Genomic DNA, 27507 nt, shown 5'->3' with positions numbered 1-27507 from the left:
GAGGGGCCATCTGCTGTGAGAACTTCTATTCTAGGACCCAAAAGCGGCCTGCATTGGCAAGGCAGGCAGGGGTCAGGTCATTGAGACCTGGCAAGAAATTTGAATTTTATTCTAAGTGCAAAGGAGGCCTGGCACATAGTTGCCACTTAATATCTGTTGAATGGTGAATGCATTAATGAAGTCTATTTCTTGCCTTTTACTAGGCCCCAAAGAAATGAGACTTAGTTCATGTCTCAGAAGCTCACAAGGAATGGAGAAGACAAAACAAAACATTTTAATGTGGAATCATCATGTTGGGCAGCAGCGCGAAGCATGAGGCGCGAAGAATCAGTACTCCAGAAGCAGTAAGAAGGATTGCAAGGCCCTCATTAACGGAGGGCTAGTCCTATTTACTGAAACCCGCTCTCCAGGCCTCTTCTAAACATTACCTCCATCATACCATCCAATTCCCACAGCAACTATGATATAGGTAGGTGTTATTTTATCCACATGTTATAGATATGGAATAAAGGCTTAAAGAAGTTGCATGATGACACTGTAAAGATTTGAAGCCAGGATTGTCAGCTTCTAAACACCTCATCTTTCCATGGCACCGGAGAAAAGTACTGGATGTGGAAGAACGTAATCAAGAGAGACCTCGTGGCAAAGGAGAGTTTGGAGCACATTTGACAAGACTAGGTATGACTTTCACTGATTGAATGCTCATTATGTACTAGGTCCTATTTTCAGAGCTTCATATGTATTCGCTCATTTAATTCTCATAACAGCCTGATAAAGCCCTGTGAAATAAGTGCTGTTATTATCTCCCTTTCACAGGTGAGAAAATTGAGGCATAGGCGGGTAAGTAACTTTTTTTAAGTTTACATAGATGGAAAATTGTGGATCACGATTTAAGTACAGGCAGTTTGCGCGACAGCATGTACTCTCTGCCATGATGGCACACTCTCTCTAGTAAGTGCCTACTAACAGCTACTTTACAGACGTGTCTGTTATACCAGGAGAGCTTGTTAATTTATATTTTAGTCAAGTCTAACCATTCATGCCCAAGTGCGAACCTAGAAGGATATTCCCTGAATCAAAAAATATGTCAAAAGAGTTTGATAAAAGGATGCCAAGTAGTTCAGTATTCCCCATGTCTTTCCCTAATCCATCTGCCCAGAAGCTCCAGCCAAGAAATTAATCTTGGCCATGACATTAATTTGCTCTAAGAAAAAATTTTGTTCAAAATGATATGCCATTTGTTTAGTCAGAGATTCACAAGAAGATGTCTGTTCCTCAGCAATGGGAACAGCAGCATCCTCTGGTTTCTCTTTAGGGTTGAGATTTTCACAAAATGAATCATAATTGCTCCATAAGAATTAACAACTCAACTATATTTATTAATAAATACCAATACCTCAACTTTTCTTAGAAACATAAAAACCTAACCTAGTCAACAAAAATAGATGGTCAAGGGCAGAGGATGCAGAGGGCCCACATCAACCATTTAAGCAAGGGAGATGCTAAGGGAATATCCTCAGGGAAGGGGACAAGCCCCCTTTTCGCCTATAAACGACCACATTTGTAGCATCCTGGACCACAGATTTCATAGGACATTAACCATAATCAATGGAATTCCAGAACAAAGGGAAGGAATAATACCCAATATGTGAACAAGCATGGAGGAGAAAAGAGTACTGTGCTGAAAGTCAGGAGAGTAAGGTCCTAGTAACAGCTATGCAATAACCAGGCAGGTGACCTCGATCATTTCTCTGTAACTCCTCCCCACACCTGCACCTTTTACCATCATCCTGAGACACTGATTCTGTCTGAGAAATAAGGAGTTACCCTAGATGTTCTCTGAGAACTCTTCTGGGTATGAGATTTCATTCACGAGGACTCCACCCTCATGACTTTAATTAACACCCAAAGGTCCTGCCTCCTCATACCATCAACTTAGGGGTTAGAATTTTAGCACATGAATTTTGGAGGGATGCAAACAAGCAGTCCATAACAATTATAAATTTCATTTTTTCATCTCATCACTCCCTCTACTCGGTCTATATTAATGTAAAGCAAATTCCAGATATCCTATCATTCCAGTACTAAATATTTCAAGTTCTACCTCTAAAAGAAAAGGATTACTATGAAACATGACCCCAATACCATGAGAATACTATAAAACAGTAACAGTTCCTTAACACTATCAAATATAGTCAGTGTTCAAATTTCCAATCGTCTTATAAATGTCATAAGTTTATTTCACAGTTTGTTTGCAAAAGGATGTAATTTAATTTAGATCCACATATTATGATTGGGTGACACAAATTTTATATCTCTTTTAACCTATAGGTTCCTCTTCCATCTCTTTCTTTCTCTTTCTTTTTCCTTGCAATTTATCTTTGGAATAAATCAAGTCATTTATCCTATAGAATCGCCTGTCCAAATTTTGCTGATTATATCTCTGTGGTTAGTTGAACATATTCCTCTCTCCTCTGATTTTCTTGTAAATAGATATTTGGATCCAAAATTTGGATACCCCAGAATCAGTATCCATTTTATGTTAAAACTATTCCATAGATAGTAGTATGTTCTTCCACAAGGAGAAACATAATTGTTGTATCTCTTCCAGTGATGTTAGCAGCCTTTGATGTGCAATATTCAGCCCCATTAATTAGGGCATTAGTTTTTCATGCGCTAGCTGGAGGAAGTATAAAGAGAACTTTCCATTCGTCTAATATGTGGTTGCCCAGTGGTTTAATTTACATAGGAAAGATAGAATAAGTATTTTACTCTTTTTCTTTATTTACTCAAGTTGCTGAAGCCACCAAAATCATCTCTAAGTAGAACTTAATGATTCTCCTTGCTGCTGCCATCTTGCTTCTTTCCTTTACCATTTCATTTTTCCTGCCTAGCCCAGAAAGTCATTTCATCTCCTCATTAGGCCACACAGAGCATCTTCGCTAAATCATTCCCAAATTCCTCCCCTTTTCTATTGAATCCTTGTGCTATTATTATCATATGCCTTTATCACCAGATTGTTTTACAATGTTGGTATTAGAAATAGAAACTGTACCGTATTCTACCTTATTCTTTCAATTATAAGGCATTATAATATCTTAAATATTACTAAAAGTGAGAGACTGTGGAAGAATGTCATCCTTAAGATACTTGAAATAAACAGGATTATGCAGGCTCTTTGTCTCCTTCATACTGCGGAAAGACTCAGTCTAGTCTCTCTATTTTGTTTGTCTAAAACAAGGAAACTGCAATCTCTTTGTCTTTAAAAGAAATATACTTTATTACATTTAAAAGAATATAAAACAATGGGACTACTGCATGCATTATCTGAGACAAGCAGTGGTCTTGTGCTTTGGTAAGCATTATTGACCTTCCCGGATGCTTCCTTTGCCACTACTGTGAAGCCACCCACAGCTCGTTGTCCGCCATCCAAGACAGAGTCAGAACTGGTGTCAGAGTGAACTCAAGGGAAATGTTTTACACAGGCCCAGTTCACAGTTTCAACATTACTTTATCATGTTTTTTTTGAAATTGTCACTGACATTTAAAATCCCAGTATTCTCAGCTGTAAAATTTTGAAAACCACATGCTTTGAAAGATATTGTAAAGATTAAATGAGAGAATATAGGTATAATGCCATTAAATAGCAGCTGTAAATACTATCGTATTCCTAGCTTGTAAAAAAAGTGCAAGTTTCAGAAAGTGGGTAAAATATTCACTTTCCTTAGGTCTTTAAAATTCAACAAGTATAATAATCACTTCCTTTAATAAAACATATTCTAAAATCTCCCCTAAAGAGAACACTCACTAGGCTGCAGCCTCCTCATGCACATGATAAACTTCCTGAAGAGAGGCACCCTCTTTGAGTCCTAAACTGATGTCACTTGACACATGCCACACGCTCAATAAATAGCTTCGAACTGAACTTATCCAGGCTTAATGCAATACCAGCAATGCATCACTAAGTTACAGCATTTGATTTGTATAAAATTGCTTTCCTTGGAAGGTTATGAGAATTCTAGAAGACATTGTATGGGACCATGCTCTATTTCACATGGATAACACATGGTTGTTACTCAAACAATGCCATGCCAGTTGTCCCTCTGGGATAGTTTCATGAATCATATCTCCTCCTCCTACGTGTCTCCAGAACGCAGGAATGTAGCACTCTTCTGCCTGTCTCAGTAGATCAGCATGCTTCATCTCTCCCACCTCTAAATGAAGGCCATACAAATTTGGTTAATTAGATGACTTATCTCCCCAACTTTATCATAAAATTTGTAACAAATTCATCTTGGTTTGCCTGGCAAGTCTGGGTTATGACTGTTATGCAGTGCATTTAATTAATAGTGCCCCTTTCACTCTCAAAAATGCCCTAATTTGGTCATCCTAGTGAAAAGCTACTGGTGAGGTATGCCCTATGTCTCAGTGGTATCCCCAAGTGCAATATTTACTCTCAACAGACATTTGTGGGTTGAAACAAGGACAGCACTTTGCTAACCAACCTAATAAGAGGCAGGTGTTCCTGTCTCTGTGCATTTTCCCTCAGCTCTTCTCTGAATAGAATATCTTCTCCAAAAGACTTTACTTTTGACATATTAATAATGCCTCCCTTGCCCTTAAATAATTGATGGGTTTAAAAATATCAGTCAATAGAAACAGAGTGATACATGGAGTGAAGGAAAACTGAATATTTTGGCAGAAAAAGTAAAAGATGCATTAATGACTGTATAAAACTCACTAATGGGGCTTATCAGCCTTTTCACAGCAAGTTTTCAATTCCTTTGTCACCAGAACCAATAAATCCTGGCCATGTAACTGGTCCAGCTGCATATTTAAGACTGACACTAAGTTTGTTAAGGAAATTGGTACCTTGGTCAACTTGTGCTGGGAGACATGAGGTAGGTGATGTTGACTGCCTGAGAAGAGAATGCAGAGCATGGAAAGACAGGCAGACGCTGGGCAGGAAAGCTCTCTAAATTCACTGGCTTTGATTACAGTGACACAGAAGCATGTATATTTCCTAACGCCCACTGGCCTGTTTTTATCACTTCTAAGGGATTTAGAGGGATACCTTTCTCTGGCATAGCTACTCTTCAGTGAAGTGTCAAGAAGAGACTCAATCAAGTCAAGAATTAATTATAAGTAATTTCATTTTCACCACAAACATCAACCATATTGGCTAAAACTCTGATGTTCAAAGTAGAAGAATATTGTTATCATCGATAGGACAAAATGGCTTCTCATATAGTCTAATATTAGAGGTTCTCATCTAGGAGTGATTTCTCCCCCAGGGACATGTGAGAATGTCTGAAGACATTTTTGAATGCCACAACTGGAACTACTCATATCTAGCAGTCAGAACCCAGACGTGCTGCTAGACATCCTATAATGCAAAAGAAAGCCCCTGTAACAAAGAACTATTCCCCCCAAAATGCCAATAGCATCACTGTTGAGAAACCCTCATCCTTACTGATTAAAAAATAGAGTATTAGAGAAGGAGCAATTCACTTCAATAACCATTTGCTAAGAAATTAAGCAGCACCAAGTTTGTCTTAGAGTCTGATATTAGAGATAAATATGACAGTCCTGAGAGATCCTATTCTGGCTATTTGATGGCTTAGAGATCTTGAAAGCCTCCTGTAATACAATTATGAAAACTCCGAATGTACTATTAAGAATACCTTCACAAAAGATGGAACGAGGCTATAAGAAAAAAAGAAAAGAAATTGTGTTCATGTCAAGAAGTCAGACTACTGAGACCAAGAAGGTAGACACACACGGAACCTCCACTCATCCTGGGAGTTCATGGAATTCCATGGCCTGGAGCCTCTGCAGACCAGGGAAAGGAGGGGACATTCGGCATTTTGAATGATATCAAAGTTTCATATATTCAGAAAATAAAATTTACTCAAAGAGAAGGAAATGCAAACCCTAAAAATGAAAACAAATAGAAGCAAATGTATCTCAAATACGTAACAGTATATAAAACTGTTGTATATAAAAATAAATTATTTCAGGTGATTTTGAAAGCAAAACCCTAATCTCTACATTCTTAGTGGGATATATTTTAAGAGGAAAGTAACTTGTTTCAGATATATAAATACATGTATATGCATACAATTATACATATATATATACACACACAGTAAACATTTGTATGCATACAAATATACATACACAAATGTAAATATGTATGGACTTATGAGACAAAAAGTAAATAATTCTTGAATATAAGCAGTGGGTATGTGACTGTTCATGGTAAATTTTTTCAGTTTTTCCTTATATTCGAAGATGACAGTAAAAATCTGCAAAAAGTATAACATTAGCATTTATAAAGGACAGTGTAATCACTAGTACATTTTTAGGCTTTTATAATCATCATAATTTTTAAAAAAATTACTGAAGAGGAAACTAACCCTCAGAACGTGAATTTATTTGTCTAAATTACAGGGTAAATAGCTTCTTTGGCAAGGAAATCATCAATGGAAAGCCTGCCCTTTCCATTGCTTACACATTAACATGTTGGAATACTTCCCTCAATCAAAGCCGCCCCTTTTAGAGACTTCTTGTTAGTTAACATGAGTGAAATTGTTCTGCAAAACAGAGTAACTGCTTCTGCATCTCTTTGTTGTTCTGGAATCTTAAACTGTTAGTTATAACATTAAATATTGATTTTTATAGGAACTAGTTTTCTGACTGCTTCTGGAAATTACAAAGGATAAAATAAAATCCAATCTAGTATTCTCATGATAATAAATAATTATTCTGGCCATTCTTACCCACTCAAGGACATATTTTAGACTTTATACTTTTGTATCTTTAGCTATCTCATAGAATTCCAGTCCTGATAGATTCTCAACAAATACTGAACGAGTGTTGAATCTGTATGACTTGAGGAATGAGTTGGCTAAGCCAAATTTGTTTATTTTTTAACTTATTATTTATTTATTTGTTTTTATATTTGCCACCTCACAAGATAGGCAATTATTTGTAATTATCTTTCATTTTGAGATAGTTTGGTATTTTAAGAATCAGTGTTTTATTTGCTATTTTCTCTCTTTAAAATTGAAACCATTGTATTTGGTAGTTCTTCTATTTTCAAATTATCTCATCTTAAATAATAATTTGATTTTATTAAGCAAATTTGGTGTTGTTTTATAGAATTTAAAAGGGATGTGAGAAAGCACTTATACATATATTAAAAGCTTAAATAGTAGCTATCAAACTAGAATTTTTGTACTAAGCAAAAGTATCTTTTGAAAATTAGAATAAAGTAAAAACATTTCAATTAACAAAAAGTAAGATATTACCTCCAAATAGTGTCCACTAAGGGCACTTCTAAAGGATGAGAAATAATAATCTCAGAAGAAAGATCTGACAATCAAAATAAAGTGGTGAGTAGAAACATGATAAATATGTTTGTAGTCTAAACAAATATTGACCATATAAAAAGATTAAAATAATTCCACTTGAGGTATTAAAAAATTCAAAATAAAGCTAAAATACTGACAAATCATTGGATATCAATTTGGAGGAGATGATTGGAGGTAACATTTCAAATTTATATTTAAATTAAGTATAAATAATTAAATTTGTATTCAAAAAGATTACAAAGTTCCTGACAAAATGTAGACCTGCTTGAGTTAATAATGCAGGTTAAAATAAGAGATGGGGGGCTGGCCCGGTAGCCGAGTGGTTAAGTTCGCGCACTCCACTGCAGGCAGCCCAGTGTTTCGTTGGTTCGAATCCTGGGCGCCGACATGGCACTGCTCATCAAGCCACGCTGAGGCAGCATCCCACACGCCACAACCAGAAGGACCCACAACGAAGAATATACAACTATGTACCGGGGGGCTTTGGGAGAAAAAGGAAAAAAATAAAATCTTTAAAAAAAAAATAAGAGATGGTTATCCAAAGAACAGGAATAGCAGAAAAAAAATTAAATGAGAAAATAATTTATTCAGTTAAGAGGTATTCATTAAATATCTCAAAAACAGGAAAAAAGTTTTAAAAACCCGATTAGATAGAAGTAGAAAATAAATTAGAAATATGTGTGTTGTATAGAGCCGTAAGAATAAAGGAATAATTTAAATGAACTGAATCTGGTTAAAAGACGTAAATTATTAGACCATAGACCCAAAGAAATAGAAATGTGGAAAGTAGCCAGATTTAAAAGGATGAAATGTAAATGTTGCTGTAGCTGTATCAATATCTGACAAAATATGCCATATGGTACAAACAGTATTAATAGAATTAAAGAGGCTTACTCCAGAACAATAAAATTTCACTTTGCCAGAAGGATATAACAATTTTAGATTTTTATGCATAAAATATTATTCTCTTAAAATATATAAAGCAAAAACCAATTGGACTATAAGAGGAAATTATTTGGGGAGTATATGATAAAATCCTCTTTTATTCTGAAAAAATGAGCAGAAAATGTAAGACTATCACAGATTTTGGTGTGTTTAACAAACCTCACCTGGACAAATGCTGAATATCTCACAGTACTATCCACCAATATTCATGGAAATTAACCATACACAGGCCTTAAAGAAAATATATATAAAAATTATAATATTAAAAGCATACAGTCTGTTCTCTAATGAATATATCATTAAGCAAAAATAAATAATAAAATGATAACTAGAAAATGTCCTGTTTTAAATTTTTTCTTATAAATAATTCATGAGTTAAAGAATATTAAATTACCCAGAATATTAGAAAGAAATTTAAACTGGATTATTGCGAATATACATCATGTTAAAGCTTGTGGGATGAAACCAAAGCAGTATTTTGAGGTCTAGATGTCTTTATGGACAAATTCTATCAAATATTATAGAAGCAGATATTAACCATCATGTACAATCACTTTCACAGAATCAAAAAAGCAAATAGCGTTAAGATATTCCTCAACTCATTTAGGACACTAGGATGTATATTGGTAATTTTTCCCTGCAGGAGATGTGCATGTCAATCCTGATTCCTAGTTACAGAGTGGAGTTGTAGCATTTGGAGAGATTCCATACTGATTCAGAGACATTGGTAGTACAAGATCTTTTCCTTTCGCCCTTGGTGTCTGGCCATTCCTCCCGTATATTTAATGCTAGCCCCTGGCTCTGTGATGCTCATTGTCCACCACTATATTTCTGTCTTTAGATCATTGATTTCTCATTTGGTTTCCAAATGCAGTATGAAATATAGTAGAGTATTTTGTCCAATAATTAGCCTTGGCACGTGAAGTCCTTTGTCCCAGTTGGAAGTACTTGCTTGAGGATAAGTTAACCTCTAACAATCCTTAGAGAAAAGCCTGAGATGAATGTATGTGGCAGAAAGAGCTAAGAGCTATTTAAACAATTAGGTTCAGCCTAGACACACTATTTGGAAAATTTTTCACTTAAACTGAAATTTAGAGAAATGCTCATGTTACTAAATTAGGTCTATCTCATTCTGTATGAGCATAATGTTGACAACCATGTCACAGTTGGGATTGTTTCACTGTGTCTGTGCACACGGTGTGTTTGTGCATGTATGTGTATGTGTGATTCCTCTATTATGCTCTTTCATGGTATTCTACATTTTTCCATCAAGAAACCCGACATGATTCGTAAGTATGCACTCCCTTTGGCTGTTGGGTTTCTTATTTAACGTCAGTCTGCCCAAGGAAAGCAAGATGTATTGGTGAGATAAGAAATCATATGTGTTTTTTTCACTATTTCATATCCAACTCTTAGGACAGTGACTGATGCAAGGTGCATATTTGAGTATTTTTAAGGTAAATTTCTGAAAGTGGGAATTCTAGGTTGAAATATATTATGAGCACTTAAATTGTTAGATGGTGTAAAATTGCCTTTTAAAAGATTTATGTTCAAAAATTTCTTAGCTATTCGTAGACATTTTTTCAGAAAAACTTTAGAATCAAATTATTAATTTCCAAAAAGTATGCCTTTGAGAAGACAATTGAATTAGATTTTCCTTCGGAAAGAATGGACATCTTAACAATATTTTCCAATGAACAAAATAGAAATGAGAGCAAAATGAATTTATTTAGATCTTATTTTATTTACTTCTATGCCATTTTATACTTTTTTCCTTATAGGACCTAAACTTTTCTTATTATGTGTATTCCTAAATGTTTTTGAGATTTTTCCTTCTATTACAATCAAGATCTTTTATTTTCTCACTACCTTTTGTGATTGTTATCGCTGTGGTATGTGAGATAGCTAACGATATTTTTAGATGGATCTTGCATCCAATCACTTCATTCTACAAAAGTTCTAATGGCTTAAGTAGATGAATCCATAGACCAATATGGATCTAAATAGTTTTTACTTATTTATTTTTTTGCTGAGGAAAATTGGCCCTGAGCTAACATGGGTGCCAATCTTCCTCTATGTTACATGTTGGTCACTGCCACAGCATGCCTGATGAGTGGTGTAGGTCTGTGCCCCGAAACCAAACCAGCAAACCCAGCCTGTAGAAGCAGAGTGCATGACTTACCCTCTAGGCCATAGGGCTGGTCCCTAAATAGTTCATATTTTGATGCTAGTATAAACGATAGTTTTCTTTTACTCTTACTAATTTCTTCCTTCCACTTTTAATTTTTGTTGCTATTTTCCTTTCCCTCCTGTATTTGAATGTTTTGAATATTTCTATTAACTGGATAAATGCATTTAAGCATGTAAATTGTCTCTGAGCACCGCCTTGGCCACAGTGTGAATTCTTTAAATGAATTCCATTTATTAAGAGGCCCTAATGAAAACATTTAACAAAACATTAAGCTGATAATTTAAATGACAACACAAACAAATCTGTTCATTTTCTGATTGCTCAGTTCAACAGATATTTCCAATTATCTGCATTTCTACTGTGCACCAAGTGCAGACATTGACATTTTAAAGAAATAAGCCTACCACAATAGAACGTTATCCACAGGGACCTCTTCTGCTACTAGTTACCCTGGACCCTACTTCTGGTCCATACTTCACTTCTGCAGATTTGATATGAGAGTAACTTTCCCATGTTTCCTACTCAGACCTGGAGCAGTGAGCAGCATATGGCCTGGGTTGAGTCCCTGAGTCTTCTTTGGCTTCTTCCTCTGGCATCTTGTCCATGATATCTTGACATTAGATCCTTGGCCTAAAATTCTAAAATTTTCTGTGCTACTCCTGTCTTCACTTCACTTACAATTAGTTATATAGCCTTGGGTATGAAGCATAGAAAACTTGGGTGTTTACAAAAAATAACTAATTTCAAGTTATCACCACGTTTATCCAAACTTTGCTAAGAGATAGACCTCAAGGCATGTCAGAAGTTGTATATATACACATCTTCTCATGCCCAAAGCTATATAGCTTGCACAGCTGAACCTTGCTCATTAAACTCATCCACTTCATCGCCCTTTCCTGCATAACAGAGAAGAATGCAGTCCTAAAGCTCTGCTCTGTTTTGATTCAGTCTCTCTAATCTCTCCCAGGTTTGTACTATAAAAATATTATTCCTATTCTACAATCTAACTTACTTTTATTTACTTTACTTTCCTACTACTTTTCTTTCTACCTACTTCTTCTCTAAGTTTTAAAAAATTATTAAAATATTCTTTTAATAGTAAATGTTATTTGAAAACATTCCCAAAATGGCTGCATTATATTCCATGATATTATTATATTCCTATTGAATAATTTTTGTATTGTTTAGCATGTTCTTTTCAATGTCCATGTAGCTTCATTTTTTTTTTTTTTTACAGATCTCTCATTATTACTCTGGAATACATTACCTGAGATGAAGTCTATAGGCAAAGCATTATGGATATTTTAAAGCTCAATCCATACTACTATATACTTTCATTAAAGGGTTAGACCATTAACATCAACAATTATGTACATTATATCCCTCTTATTACACATTTTTAAGTGAAAATTTAATCTTTATTTATTTTTTTGCTGGGAAAGATTCACCCTGAGCTAACATCTATTGCCAATCTTCCTCTCTCTCTCTTTTTCTTCCTCCCCAAAGTCCCAGTACATAGTTGTATATTCTAGTTGTAGGTCCTTGTAGTTCTTCTATGTGAGTCACTACCACAGCATGGCTACTCACAGATGAGCAGTGTGGTATGTGATGAGCATGTGGTTCCCATGCCTGGGAACTGAATCCAGGCTGCAGAAGCAGAGCATGCTGAACTTTAATCACTAGGCCATCAGGGCTGGCTCTTATTATACTTTTTAAATCATTGACCTCTGTTTTATTTCTTGTATTAAATAAGTAAAAATAGTATTTAGCTTAAATTTGCATCTGTAATGACTAATAATTTTGTAGGTTTTTATTTATGCTTATTATAAACTTGTATTTCTCACTCTTCTAATGTTTCTTTGCATAATTCCTTTTTAGTTTTAGTGCCTTTCTTATCGGTTTATAAGAAGTCCTCACAAAGAAAGATATCAACTCATATTTTTTATATGAGGTAAATATTATTAATGTATTACATTTTAAAGTTTACCATAGTCAAATATATTGGCCTTTGCCTTCATGATTTTTCTTATTGTTTATATCCTTACAAAGTTCATGTTCTTTACAAGATCAATTAACTATACATATATATATTTTACAGCTTATAATTTCACTTTTCTTAAGCACTTTACACAACTAAAATTTATTTTTGGTGCATTATAAAGTTTGATAACCTGTGAAAAAATTTTCCCCTTAAATCCAATTCTTTTAACATAATTTGTTGAATAATTTTCAGAATACTTATACGATTGTGATTTCATAAATAGTTCAATGGATCAAAATAGATCACCTAGAAAAAGTTTTTAGAGTAGATTTGGTCACATTTCTAAATATACACCTGAAGGATGGATAATTGTGTATTTTTATGGATTCACACTCATTGGTTTGCTATTATTTGTCAAAGTTCAATATGTCACAAAATAACAAATACATGCTTTCCAATGCCTTTTTTCACTGCATTTATCCTGAATTATCATTCCATACTCCGACCTGGTAATTTGACCTCAATTTTAGATTATGTTCTTTGCTGCTAGTGGAGTTCAATCTTATCTGGACCTGACTCTGAACTCTGTGGTTGACTGATCTCCTTACCTTAAAAAACAAGTATATTATCTCTAGAATGATCCAAACAGTTAATCAGAATGCTGTTTTGCCTCCAACAGAATCTCTTATGAGCAATAAAATAGCACAAAGATTGATTTCATCAATATTTTAAGCTAGAATGAACTGCCAGAGAGCTCAACACTGCCTTTGGCCTTCTCATTTTCATTAGTCTTGAGGAAGATAAATCATATTAATTAAATTTGCTGTTCTAAATTGGATGGTATTATAAACCAGGGAGAAAGGACCAAAAGGGGGAAATTAGAAATGGCTCGGTAGCAGTGGTAAATAAAACACACAGGATCCATCTCAGAAGAGGAAAATCAACCTCTAAAAGAGAGATTTTCTGTTTATTTTGGCTACACTTCAAAGAGAAGTAATGCAAGTAGAGAAGCCCCAGAAACTGATGCTGGTGAATCTACAGTTTGTTTGGGAAGTCTATAAAAGTGAGAAGCTAAAATCTGGAAGGGAAAAGCTGAAATAATTCCATCAAAATCATAAAACCATGCTTGATCCTTTGCTTTCCAAATCTTTAATACTTAGAAAAGTGGGAAGAAAATGAGTGATTTAAGCAGCTGTGTTAGATATACTTTCCTTACCGAAGGTCACTAGTCTATGCCCCAAGAAACAGAACGTCACCTTTCCAGTTACTCCCTGTGTGACTTTGGGCAAGGTACTCAAATTCTATGAGTTGCAAATGCCTTATCTGTACAATAAGGAAAATAATCGTTTAGAGGGCTCACAGGGTTGTTTAAGAATTAGATAAGAAAATGTATGTAAAAGTCTGAAAAAGTGCTTATCATTTAGTAAGTGCTCAATACATGTGAACAATTTCTAAAGTATTATAATAAATGATAGGATAAATGTATAAGCAAAAAAAGGTTGAGGCCTGTCAAGCCAGATCTAAAACTGTAAAGGTACCTGGTAGGAAGGAGTGATGAGGCTACGTCACGGGCAGAGAGGATTAGAGAAATAAGTTAGAATGCCTGCCCTGTAGAAGTTCACCATCTAGAGAAAAATACAACTAAGTGTAAGGGAATACACTGATTTCGACAACAAAGACATGCGTTAAGTGCTATGAAACTCCAAGGAAAACGTCACTAAATCTGTATTGAGCAGTTAGCAAAGGCTTCGCAGAGGAAATGACATCTGAGTTGGTGCTTTAAAGATGAGTGGGAGTTTTGCAAGCGGAGAATGATACAGGAACATCCTAAAGATGGAGAACAGTGTTTCTGAGGCCAGAAAGTGAAAAAAAGTGTGGAGTGAGTAGTTTGATATATTTAACATACAGAGAACTAAAGCAAAGAGTAGAAGAGAGGAAGAGAGTGAAAAGATTCAGCTGAGAAAAAGATGAGTCCAGCTTGTGAATAACATTGAATGGCATGCTGGGAGTTTAGACATTATCTTGAAGACAATGGTGAATTAAGGATATTAATCTGGGGAGAGAGAAGTCTTCAGGGTACAACCATGGAACAGGACAACAAGAAACCTGCAAGGGCATAGGTGAGGCAGATGTTTATCCTGGTCGAGAAAATCCCCAAGGAAGAAAATCTCCACAGGAGATATCTGCATGTTCAATAAAGGAGCAAACACAGTTCTTAGAGCTATACTCTGAGGAAAGAGTAAGAGAAGTACAAGTTATAGATCCTAGACTGTATGTTGGAAGGATACGTGAGAGGCTGTCCAAATAAGAAGCCTCCTGTTGTAGTAAAATGCTGCCTCCCTGATGCATTGGTCAGGAAGAGTTTGCATGGAGTTTTCCAAGGTTTACAAAGCCAGGTCCACTACGGGCTAGTTTAAGCACCCTTGAGAGGTAAGAGAAGCTGTTGAGAAGGGACTTTCGAAAGGAAAACCAGAGCCAGTGAGAAGTACTGCCTTCATTACCCATGTGATGAATTCTCCTTTTTGAAAAAAGTCTGCAAAGGTCAATGAGGAAAAGGAGAAACACACAGAGCAAGGACCGAGTTTGGAAAATAATACTTCCAGGGAAAGGCAGGGAAATAAACATGGACTTTGTAGACATAATACCTGAGATCGAACTCTAACTTCATCCTTTAGTAACTGTATGATCTTGAATATATTATTTAAATTGTCTTAGTTTCAGGTCCCTCATCTGTAATGTGGGGATTGTAGTACCTATATCACAAGGCTGCTGGGAAGATGAAGCAAGATAGAAAATGCCAAGCATGTAGCACAATGATAGATGCATCATACCCAGTCAGACACATTAATTCTTCTCCCTCACCAGCTATAGCAGTGTGGAGGTACCAGCACATGTATCTTGATAACTTTACCCCATCTCTCTGTAGCATTCAAAAGCACGGGAGAAGGAATGGAGGCATCCAGCCCTCACACACAAAAGACCAGCAAAACTTGCCCTGACTCTGTTCATTGTCCTTTTGGTGGCTTTGGTTTTTATTATTATTTTCTATGTCTTTAGGAGAGAAGTTTGTAGTTGTTTTCAGTGCAGGTGCTTTTCTGATAAGCTGTTAATTCCGTGGGGCTCATGTGAATATGGCTTTAAAGGACCAACAATATAATGTAGATTCAAGAATAACTCTCTGGTTGTTTTATTAAAACAACAATGATAATCGATGGCTACAGTCATGCCTGACAGCCTTTGATTGTCAATTTCTCAAAGAGAAGTTCAAGCAATATATGAATTCATTTGTTTTAGTCAACAGGTATTGAGAATCTACAGCATCATTTCAAAGCCACTGGAAAAACAAAATTCACTGCTATTATTCCCTGAGTTCCAGACTACATTATCAATAAGAGATGACTAATTCTCCACCTCTATTGCACTCCTACTGCACCCTGATTTCCTATCAGCTTGTTAGCCCACAACTCTAAAAAAAATTGCCTATCACCTGAACTTTCAGAGTTTATCTAACATCTGCTAGAGCACAGGCTTACAACTTTACGAAGAATCAAATTATTAAAATTAAACTACAGTCATGTCTTGTTTATTCACTGAATACATAATAAGAATGCTTTCATTACTATTAAGAGGACTGAAAATGGTGTAATGCAAAGAGCTGATGAGGGTCAAATGAGGCGGGCTCTTTGTTAGTTTCTCTGGGACCTTGAGTAAGTCACTTGACTCTTTGGTGCCTCAGTTTACCCATCTATAAAACAAGGATGATGACTGCACTGGTAACATTCAGAAGATTTGAGAATCTATTTTTAAAATGTTATTGAAAATTATAATGCACAATGTAAAAGTCTGCTGGAATTATTGGTATTGGAAATGGTGCAATTTATGTTGAATTTTAAACTGTCAGTTTATCAAAGACTTGTTTTCAGCACTGGGTTCACTAATGCCTGACTCCCTCTAAAAATAACCAGCAATTTCAGTAAATTGTAAAAGGGGAACATTTGCATGGCTTCCTGTCAGTAAAGACCATTTATGTGCTTGAAAGAAATGCCATTTAGATATGACAAATATAAACCCTGAAATTTTCTATAACCAACCTCACTCAATAAGGAGAAAATTCCCTTAGAAACTTACCATGTCAACAGGATCTCCTGATTACAAGAAAGACCTTTATTCCAACAGGTGAAGTTGAAGAGTATTCATAAGTCTCACTGCAATTTTTAAACTTTTTTCCAAAGGCAAGTTTTTACCACCTTCTAATTTACAACAAATGCTATCCATATTGGGATGACTCCTCAAACTCTATCTTCAACTCAGGTGACTGTTGAGATTAAGTTCCATTCATTCAACAGCCAACTGCACGTTCTATGCTCAACATAACCATGACTAAACTCATCAGCCTCCACATCAAACCTGGTCTTCTTCCTTTCTTCATGTGGTCATGACTGATTTCCTCTGCACAAGCCAGAATCTATCTAGCCCATTAAGCGAAGGCTCTATGCCATCCACAGGGCTGACTGCCTTTTAAACACAGAACATCCGTCTTCCCTACCATTGTGTGCCTAGCTCTGTGTCTAACTCCAGGAACGCCTAAAGCAAACTTACTTCACCATTTCCACATTCCAGTAAGTATTAGGTAGAAAAAGAGTAGAAAGTAGAGAAATGAGAATGAAGTCAGCAATATTTTTGCTTGATCCTGGGACTAAGAATTAGTGGTTGCCATGTCATTTGGAAAGGTCATTTGGCATATCTGATATCAGTTTCTTCATTTACAATTTAAACATCATGATAACTACTCTTCTTTCTCACACAGCTGTGGTGGGCCTAAAGGTGAGATATTTGCATTTAAAGAAGCAATGTAGGGCTGGTCCTGTGGCCTAGTGGCTAAGTTCAGTGTGCTCCACTTAGGTGGCCCGGGTTTGGTTCCCCAGCACAGAACTACACCACTTGTCAACAGCTATCCTGTGGTGGCAACCCACATGCAAAACAGAGGAAGACTGGCACAGCTGTTAGCTCAGGGCAAGTCTTCCTCAGGAGGAAGAGGAGGAGTGGGTGGGGGAGGAGAGGGAAAGGGGAGGGGCAGGGGGAGGAAGGAGGAGAAGGAGAAAGGGAAGAAGGGGAAGGAGTGGAAGGAGAGGAAGAAGAAGGAGGAGGAGGAGGGGGAGGAGGAGGAGAAGAAAGTTATATTGTAAAGTTTTAGGTAGTATGAATGCCATCATCTTTTCACCACAAATTCTACAGTCATGGCTGCATCTCTATCCATCCCCTCCATCTTTCCTTTTCTTAGAATGATACATGAAGTCTCCTCCTGCCTCAGTCCACTCCATCTCCTTGTGGTCTGCTCCATCTCCATCTCTCCTCATTCACTTAGGGATTTAATTTTGTCCTTTGATATCTCCTTTCTGTCCTGTAGCCTCTCCCCATCAACATAAAAACATATTGCAATATCTTCCATTGAAAACAAGTCTCCCTTGACCACACATCTCTTTCCAAGGATGTCTTGTCTCTCTCTTCCCCTCTAAGTATATTTATCAAGTCATTTGCTCATACACATTATCTTCTCTTCCTCACCTCATATTCAGTCTCCAATCCTCTTTAATCTAATTCTCCCCTCCCCTGAAGTTAGCAGAACTTGTTCTTATTAAGGTTACCAGGGACCTCAATGTTGCCATCTTAAACAATTTCATCTCATTCAACCTCCCACCTAGGATTTGAAATGGCTGGCCACTGCTCTCACCTGAAATCCCCTCCTCTGTGAGTTTTCACAGTGCCGCACTTTCCTTCCTACCTCATTGCCTTCTTTTCTACTCTTAGACCTCCAATATTTGAGATAACTCTCAATCTAATAACTTCTGCTCATATGTCTCTTCCATACTCTAATGCAAAAGTTCAATTGCTTACTCGAAATCTGCATGTTATGGTCTCATATGTGTCTCAAGTCTCATTTGTCTGAAATTGAAAATTCCACTCCCTTTTTCCAATCTCTAACTTTAATCTCCTCTGGTATTTTCTATCTCAGTAAACGATATCATCAAATTCCCAGTTATTAAAACCAAAAGCCTAGAAGTCACTCTTGGCCCCTCTCTTTCATTTCTCTCTTCATCAACATTTAATGCATCATGAAATCATGTTTACTATAATCAAAACAAGTAAACAAATCAACAAATGAGCATAGCTTGTATCCGTCTATGTCTACATCCCTAACCAGTTCCTGAACTCTAATCAGTCACTATACAATCGTAAAAATCTTTTAAGTTGTCTCCTATCTACTACTTTTCCCCTCTTACATGACATTATCCACAGAACATAGTGATCATTTAGAGATCTATTACATACCATTCTTTTTCCAGCTACTCATCAGTAGCTTCCCATTAGTGAGACTGAAATACAGATCTGGAAAAGGCCCCCAGACTTTCCCACTTCTTGTGTGTCAGTATTCTTGTTCACAGTGCTGCAGGAGCACTGACTTTCTCTGAGAGCCCTAAGGTACAAACACTTTCTTCCCACCAGGGCTTTACAAGCCCTCTTTCTATCTGGACTTCCTTGGATATTTGGGTGGATGGCTCCTTCTCAACAATCAAGATTTCACAGCAAATATACATCTTCTGGGGAGAACTTCTCTGATTATCCAATCTAAAATAGGCACCAGTCAATAAGTTGTTTTTATATTGTCTCATAAGAATGTAAATGCTATGTAGAACTAAAATGTAAAAGAGGGTATAGATTATCTATTTTGGAAACTGTGGTATCCACAAAGACTAGAGTGGTGCATAGTACATAAAAGTCATTTTCTATAACACTAGTTGGATTAATTATTTAATCAATCAATGTAATAGCACCATGCTTATTTTCTTCATTGTCTCTGTGATAGAATATTAGTATCAACCCTTAATTTGTTTAGTCATTGATTGTCTCTTTTTCCAAGAAGATGAGGAGCTTGTCAGTCTTGGTCACTGTATTTCCAGTACCCAGAGCAGTCCTTGAAACTCTAGATGCCAGATTCACACAGCTGCTGTATTTCTCACTAAGCTTAGTATACTACTACATGCAGAGCAGGCTTTCAAATACTAAGTCTGTTGTGGTGTGAATTCCCTTATCTTTCCACCACTAAAATTAAAATATTCACTAGATCTGGCTTATCTCTACCCTGAGGCCACAGAAAACCCAATCTCACCCTTTGTCTTTGCATTTATGACAACGTATTTATGTATTTCTTTTTTTAGTATCCCTCTAACCCCTAAATTGAGACTCTGACCTTACTTAGTTACAGGCTATATCTGACACATATGTGCGTCCTCACCTTTGAAGATTGCTACCAGCATCATGTTCAGTACATTTTTCTGCTTATTTGTTTATAAAGAACTGTGTGGTCTTCCAGTTTTGTTTGTTTGTTTTGAGTTTAAGAAGGATATTACATTTAGATAGAGAAGATATTCTATTCCAAGTAAATTATAGGGTTTTTCCCAATTCATTAGCGATTTCTTTATTATATGGTAGATTTTTTTATGTATAGTATATTTCAAATACATATACATATATATTGAACTAAAGTGGTAGATATTTGTCTTACGCTATCTTTGGCTTTTATTTTCTATTTTTTTAATCACTGTTATACTGGCCTCATAAAAGGATCTGGGTTGCTCTGGTTCTTTTTCTACACCTGTCCTAGATATAGATGTCCCATTCATTTATTTAGTGGAAATGTTACAGCTGCAAATGTCTCATGGAATCATCCACCAAATCTTCAACGTCTGATGTACTTTCCTCAATTCATGGTTTTATTTTTTTGTCAACTTTTTTACTGCAGTAACATTGGCTTATGACGTTATATAACTCTCAGGTGTATATCATAGTATATTTTGAATTCTGTGTAGATTACATCGTGTTCACCACCCAAAGACTAATTATAGTCCATCACCATATGTGTGCCTAATCACCCTTTTCGCCATCCTCCAACCCCTCTTCCCCTCTGTTAACCACCAATCCAATCTCTGTTGCTATGTGTTTGTTTGTCATTGTTTTTATCTAGTATGTATGAGTGAGATCATATGGTATTTCACTTTTTCCCTCTGACGTATTTCACTTAGCATAATACCCTCAAGGTCCATTCATGTTGTCAAAAATGGCTGGATTTCATCATATCTTATGGCTGAGTAGTATTCCATCGTGTATAAATACCACATCTTCTTTATCCATTCATCCCCTGATGGACACCTAAATTGCTTCCAAGTCTTGGCTATTGTGAATAATGCCGCAATGAACATAGGGGTGCATGTATCTTTATGCATTTGTGTTTTCAAGTTCTTTGGATAGATACTCAGCAGTGGAGCAGCTGGATCATATGGTAGATCTATTCTCAAATTTCTGAGGATACTCCATACTGCTTTCCATAGTGGCTGCACCAGTTTGCACTCCCACTAGCAGTGTACAAGGGTTCCCTTCTCTCCACATCCTCTCCAACACTTGTTGTTTCCTGTTTTGTTAATTATAGCCATTCTGACCTGAGTGAGGTGATATCTCATTGTACTTTTGATTTGCATTTTCCTGATTGTTAATGACGTTGAACATCTTTTCATGTGCCTGTTGGCCATCCTTATATCTTCTTTGAAGAGATCTCTGTTCAGATCTTTTGCCTGTTTTTTAATTGGATTGTTGGTTTTGTTGTTGTTGAGACATATGAGTTCCTTGTATATTTTGGATATTTGGATATTAATGCTTTATCTGATATATAGTTTGAAAATATCTTCTCCCAATTGTTAGGTTGTCTTCTCATTTTATTGAAGGTTTCCTTTGCTGTGCAGAAGCTTTTTAGTTTGATGTAGTCACATTTGTTTATTTATTTATTTTTTATTTCCCTTGTCTGGTCAGACATGGTACTTGAAAATAATGCTGCTAAGACCGACGTCAGTGTATAGCTTATGTTTTCATCTAGAAGTGTCAGGGTTTCAGGTCTTAGATTCAAGTCTTTAATCCGTTTCGAGTTGATTTTTGTTCAGGGTGTAAGATAATGGTCTACTTTCATTCTTTTGCATGTGGCTCTCCAGTTTTCCCAACACCATTTATTGAAGAGAATCTCCTTCTCCATTGTATGCTCTTGGCTCCCTTGTCAAAAATTAGTTGTCCGTATACGTGTGGGTTTATTTCTGGGCTCTCTATTCTGTTCTATTGATCTGTGTGTCTGTTTTTGTGCCAGTACCATGCTGTTTTGGTTGCTATAGCTTTGTAGTATATTTTGAAAACAGTGAGTGTGATACCTCCAGCTTTGTTCTTTTTCCTCAGGATTGCTTTGGCTATTTGGGGTCTTTTGTTGTTCCATATAAATTTTAGGATTCTTTTTTCTATTTCTGTGAAAAATGTTGTTGGAACTTTGATAGAGATTGCATTGAATCTATAGATTGCATTAGGAAGTATGTATATTTTAACCACGTTAATTCTTCCAGTCCAAGAGCATGGAATATCTTTTTATTTCTTTGTGTCTTCTTCATTTTCTTTCAATAATGTTTTATAGTTTTTGGTGTACATATCTTTCACCTCTTTAGTTAGGTTTATTCCTAGGTATTTTATTCTTTTTTTGGAGTTGTAAACAAGATTGTATTCTTAATTTCTCTTTCTGCTACTTCGTTGTTAGTGTATAGAAACACAACTGATTTTTGTATGTTGATTTTGTATCCTACAGCTTGACTGTATTCATTTATTATTTCCAAAAGTGTTTTAGTGGATTCTTTGGGATTTTCTATATATAAAATCATGTCTTCTGTAAATAGTGATAGTTTCACTTCTTCTTTTCCAATTTGCGTCCCTTTTATTTCTTTTTCTTGCCTGATTGCTCTGGCTAGGACTTCCAATACCATGTTAAATAAGAGTGGAGAAAGTGGGCATTCTTGTCTGGTTCCTGTTCTTACAAGGATGGCTTTCAGTTTTTCTCCATTGAAAATGATATTAGCTGTGGGTTTGTCATATATGGCCTTTATTATGTTGAGGTATTTTCCTTCTATACCCATTTTACTTAGAGTTTTTATGATAAATGGATGCTGTATCTTGTCAAATGATTTCTCTGCATTTATTGAGATGATCACGTGACTTTTCTCCTTCATTTTGTTAATGTGGTGTACCATATTGATAGATTTGTGGATGTTGAACCATCCCTGCATGCCTAGAATAAAACCCACTTGATCATGGTGTATGATCTTATGTTTTTCTGTTTTTTTCTCCCCAAATCCCCCCAGTACATATCTGTACATTTCAGTTGTGGGTCTTTCGAGTTGTGGCGTGTGGGACACTGCCTTAGCATGGCCTAACGAGTGGTGCCATGTCCGCGCCCAGGATCTGAACCGGTGAAACCCTGGGCTGCCAAAGTGGAGTGCACAAACTTAACCACTAGACCATGGGGTGGGCCCCTGATCTTTTTAATGTATGGTTGTATTCTATTTGCTAGTATTTTTGTTGAGGATTTTTGCATCGAGGTCCATCAGTGATATTGGCCTGTAATTTTCTTTATTTGTGTTGTCCTTGTCTGGTTTTGGTATCAGGATAATGTTGGCTTTGTAGAATGAGTTAGTTAGCCTCCCCTCCTCTTCAATTTTTTGGAAGAGTTTGAGAAGGATAGGTATTAAATCTTCTTTGAATGTCTAGTAGAATTCACTAGGGAAGTTGTCTGGTCCTGGACTTTTATTTTTTAGGAGGCTTTTGATTACTGTTTTGATCTCCTTACTGGTGATTAGTCTATTCAAGTTCTCTACTTCTTTTTGATCCACTTTTGGAAGGTTGTATGATTCTAAGAATTTATCCATTTCTTCTAGATTATCCAATATGTTGGTGTGTAGATTTTCATAGTATTCTCTTATTATCTTTTGCATTTCTGAGGTGTCAGTTGTAATCTCTCCTCTTTTATTTCTGATTTTATTTATTTGAGCCTTCTCTCTTTTTTTCTTGGTGAGTCTAGCTAAGGGTTTGTCAATTTTGTTTGTCTTTTCAAAGAACCAGCTCTTGGTTTCATTAATCTTTTCTATTGTTTTTTTAGTCTCTATTTCATTTATTTCTGCTCTGATTTTTATTATTTCCTTCTTTCTGCTGATTTTGAATTTATTTCTTCTTCTTTTTCCAGTTCCTTTAGGTGTGCTGTTAGATTGTTTATTTTGGATTTTTCTTGTTGGTTGAGGTAGGCCTGAATTGCTATAAATGTCCCTCTTAGAACTGCTTTTGCTGTACCTCATAGATTTTGGCATGTCTTATTTAAATTTCTTTTGTCTCCAGGTAATTTATGATCTTTCCTATGATTTCTTCATTGACCCAATCATTGCTCAGCAGCATTTTATTTAATCTGCACATTTTTGTGGCTTTTCTGATTTTCTTCCTATAGTTGATTTTTAGTTTCATACCTTTGTGGCCAGAAAAGTTGCTTGGTATTATCTGAATCTTAAATTTATTAAGACTTTCTTTGTGACCTAATATGTGATCAATCCTGGAGAATGTTCCATGTGCATTTGAAAATTATGTGTATTCTGTGTTTTTTGGATGGAATGTTCTGTATATATCTTCTAAGTCCACCTGGTCAAATGTGTTGTTTAAGCTCAATGTTTCCTTATTGATCTTCTGTTTGGATGATCTATCCATTGGTGTCAGTGGAGTGTTAAATTCCCCTAGTATGATTGTGTTACTGTCCATTTCTCCTTTTATGTCTGTTAATAATTGCTTTATATATTTAGGTGCTCCTATGTTGAGTGCATATATATTTACAAGTGTTATATCTTCTTGTTGGAATTTTCCCTTTGTCATCATGTAGTGTCCTTCTTTGTCTGTTACAGTTTTTGTTTTAAAGTCTGTTTTGTCTGATATAAGTATTGCTACCCCAGCTTTATTTTCTTTGCCATTTGCATGGAGCATCTTTTTCCATCCTTTCATTTTCAGTTTGTGAGTGTCTTTAGGTCTGAAGTGTGTCTCTTGTATGCAGCATATCTATGGGTCTTGTTTTTTTTTATCCAACTGGCCACCTTTTACCTTCTGGTTCGAGCATTTAGTCCATTGACATTGAAAGTAGCTATTGATAAATATGAATTTATTGCCATTTTGTTACTTTTTTCCCAGGGTGTTTTAGTAGTTTCTCTCTGTTCCTTTCTTCTTCTCTTCCTCCCTTCCCTTGTGATTTGATGGCTTTCTTTAGTAATATGCTTGATTTCTTTCCTCTTACTTATTTGTTTATTTATTATAGGTTTCTGGTTTGTGATTACCATGAGGTTCGTATATAATATTCTACATATATAGCAATCTATACTGAGTTGATAGTCCCTTTAGCTTGATCTCTTTCTAAAAGCTCTATTCTTTTACTCCCCACCTCCCACATTTTATGTTTTTGAAATCATATCTAATCTCTTGTTTTGTGTGTGTCTATCCATTACCCTCTTATCAGTGAAATAAATAATTTTAGTACTTTTGTCTTTAATCTTCATAGTTGGTTGATCTGCTACCTTTACTGTATTTTTGCCTTTACCAGTGACTTTATTGTCTGTTTTTGTTTTTGTTTTTGTTTTTTTTGATAATTTTCTTATTCCTATTTGTGGTCTTCTCTTTCCCACTTAAATAAGCCTCTTCAGCGTTTCTTGCAGAATTGGTTTCTTGGTGATAAACTCCTTTAATTTTTGCTTGTCTGGGAAGCTCTTTCTCTCTCCTTCCATTCTGAATTATAACCTTTCTGGATAGAGTATTCTTGGCTGTAGGTTTTTTCCTTTCAGCACTTTAAATATGTCACGCCACTCTCTTCTAGCCTGTAGGGTTTCAGATGAGAAGTCTGCTGATAGCTTTAGGGGCTTTGCTTTGTATTTCACTTGTTGGCTTTCCCTTGTTTCATTTAGGATTCTCTCTTTATCTTTAGTTTTGGACATTTTAGTTATAATGTGTCTTGATGTGGGCCTCTTGGTGTTCATCTTGTTTGGTGCTCTCTGTGCTTCCTGTATTTGGATGTCTCTTTCCTTCCTTAGGTTAGGAAAGTTTTCAGCCACTCTTTCATCAAATACATTCTCTGCCTCTTTGTCTCTCTCTTCACCTTCTGGGACACCTATAATACTAATGTTAGTGTGCTTAATATTGTCCCAGAGTCCCCTTTCACTGTTCTCATTCTTTTTTAATTCTTTTTTCTTTTGTCTGTTCAGCTTGGATGATTTCCTGTGGTCTTTCATCCAGCTCACTGATCTGTTCTTCTGTATCATCTACTCTGTTATTGAGTCCATCTAGTGAATTTTTCATTTCCAGTATTGTATTCTTCATTTTTAATTGGTTCTTTTTTTATATTTTACAATTCTTTGTTGACATTCTCACTGTGTTCCTCCACTCTTCTCCCAATATCAGTGAGCATCCTTATGAGTTTTTGTTTGAACTCTTTGTCAGGTAGACTGCTTATAACTGTTTCATTTAGTTCTTTTTCTGGGGTTTTGTCCTGTTCCCTTGCTTGGAATGTATTCCTTTTCCTCCTCATTATGCCTCTTTCTCTGTGCTTATATTTATGTATTAGGTGGGTCAGTTATGTCTCCTGATCTTGGAGAAGTGGCCTTATGTAAGAGATGCCCTTTTGAGGCCCAGCAGTGTTCTTCCCTCTCATCATCAGTCCAAATGATCCAAGAGTGACCCCTGTGTGGGCTACTTGTGTCCTTCTGCTGTGGCAGTGTTGCTCTTATTGCAGGTACCCAGGGAGTCTAGTCTTTCCCTCCCTGGCTAGCTGTTTATAAATTGTGTTTGGGAAGCCCCAACACCTTTGACTACAAGGTCTAATAGCACACTCCTGTTGCAGTTTTGCTGTTAATTGGGTAGGTACCCAGTGTAGCTGATTGCTAGGTTCAGGGGCTTACAGTTGCTATAGGCCTCAGGCCTGCAAGGCTATTGTCAGCTCTCTTAGGATTGCAGCTGAATGGGCCTGGCCCTAGGCATGAGAATACCCAATTGTTTCAGGCTTTGGAAGGTGGGGCTGATCCTCTTTGTGGCTGTTTGTGAAGCACAGGTCTCCTGCAACTGATAAGCCCCACTCTCCAGGGGTCCACACACACTGTCAACACAGTTATGGTCCATGCACATTTCCCAATCCCCTGGAGCATACCCTGTTACCCCACTATAGAGGTCCCCACCTCTCCACCAATGCCCTCCACAATCCATGTGGTCCTCACAGAAGCCTTGCCCCACAGAGGCAGACACACTCACCTGTCTGTAGAGGTTCAGTCACCCAGTCTATACAGGCTGACAAGTAGCCTGAGGGCTTGCTGTTGGGTGGAGCTGATCCTTGGGCTACCTGCCCTGTCTGCACTGTTTTAAATCTGCACTCTAGTGGGTGTAGCAGAACCCAGGGTTAACAGACCAGGGGAAGAGCTTCAATGGCATCTGCCAGTGTCTGTGTCAGCATATCTGTACTAGGTCACAACAATGGCCACCACCAATGTGTCAGTGTCTGAAGAGGTCTCTCCTCTCACTGATATGCACCCAGAGACTACCACGTGAATCAATTTTCACCAAAGGACTTTGCAGCCTTCTTTCTGGTGATTTCAGGTTGTTCTCTATGATAAGTGAATTTGTGCATGGGCCCTTTAAGAGCCAGGTTTTTTGGCTTTCACAGATAGCTTTTCTGGTGGTACTCCCCTCTTGCAGGTAACAGCCAGTGAAGCCAGATAGTAGGACACTCGTCTCAGTTGTGCTGAGACTGAAGGATGCTGGTAGCAGTAACGTGCCCCTACTCAAGTCCCCACTCCTCCAGGGAGGGCTGCATATCTTAGGGTGGCTCCTGTCTGGTAGGCTGTGAATCTCCATGGCTCATGAAGGTAGTTTTTTCCTGTCCAGAAGGAATTTCTGCCTCTTCCACCTCAGTCAGGACTGTCCCTTGTTGTGGGGGTTATTTTTATTCAGTTTTCAGTTTTTTCTCCAGGGTAATTTTTACAAGAATAGTTGTAACCTAGTTGTGTTCGTGAGAGGAGGTAATTTCAGAGTCTGCCTATGCTGCCGTCTTTTCAAGATCCCCAATTCATGGTTTTAAAAGCCCATTCTTT

At 36.6% G+C, this 27507-nt stretch overlaps 2 long non-coding RNA genes across 2 annotated transcripts in view; one reads left to right on the top strand and one right to left on the bottom strand.

Moving 5' to 3' along the window:
* Positions 1–16819, bottom strand: part of LOC139075818 (uncharacterized) — a 103697-nt gene extending 86878 nt beyond the window's left edge. The window contains exon 1 of the long non-coding RNA XR_011526687.1: positions 16622–16819. This is a non-coding gene — a long non-coding RNA (uncharacterized lncRNA). The remainder of the gene's footprint in view (positions 1–16621) is intronic.
* Positions 16820–16854: 35 nt separating this feature from the next.
* The window catches only part of LOC139075817 (uncharacterized), a 40384-nt gene continuing 29731 nt past the window's right edge, over positions 16855–27507 (top strand). Inside the window, exon 1 of the long non-coding RNA XR_011526686.1 lies at positions 16855–17112. This is a non-coding gene — a long non-coding RNA (uncharacterized lncRNA). The remainder of the gene's footprint in view (positions 17113–27507) is intronic.

The sequence above is a fragment of the Equus przewalskii genome, chromosome 14 (assembly GCF_037783145.1).
Source record: "Equus przewalskii isolate Varuska chromosome 14, EquPr2, whole genome shotgun sequence".
Taxonomy (NCBI): Eukaryota; Metazoa; Chordata; class Mammalia; order Perissodactyla; family Equidae; genus Equus; species Equus przewalskii.
Note: the sequence above shows the minus strand (reverse complement) of the source record. Positions and strands in the feature narration are given on the sequence as shown.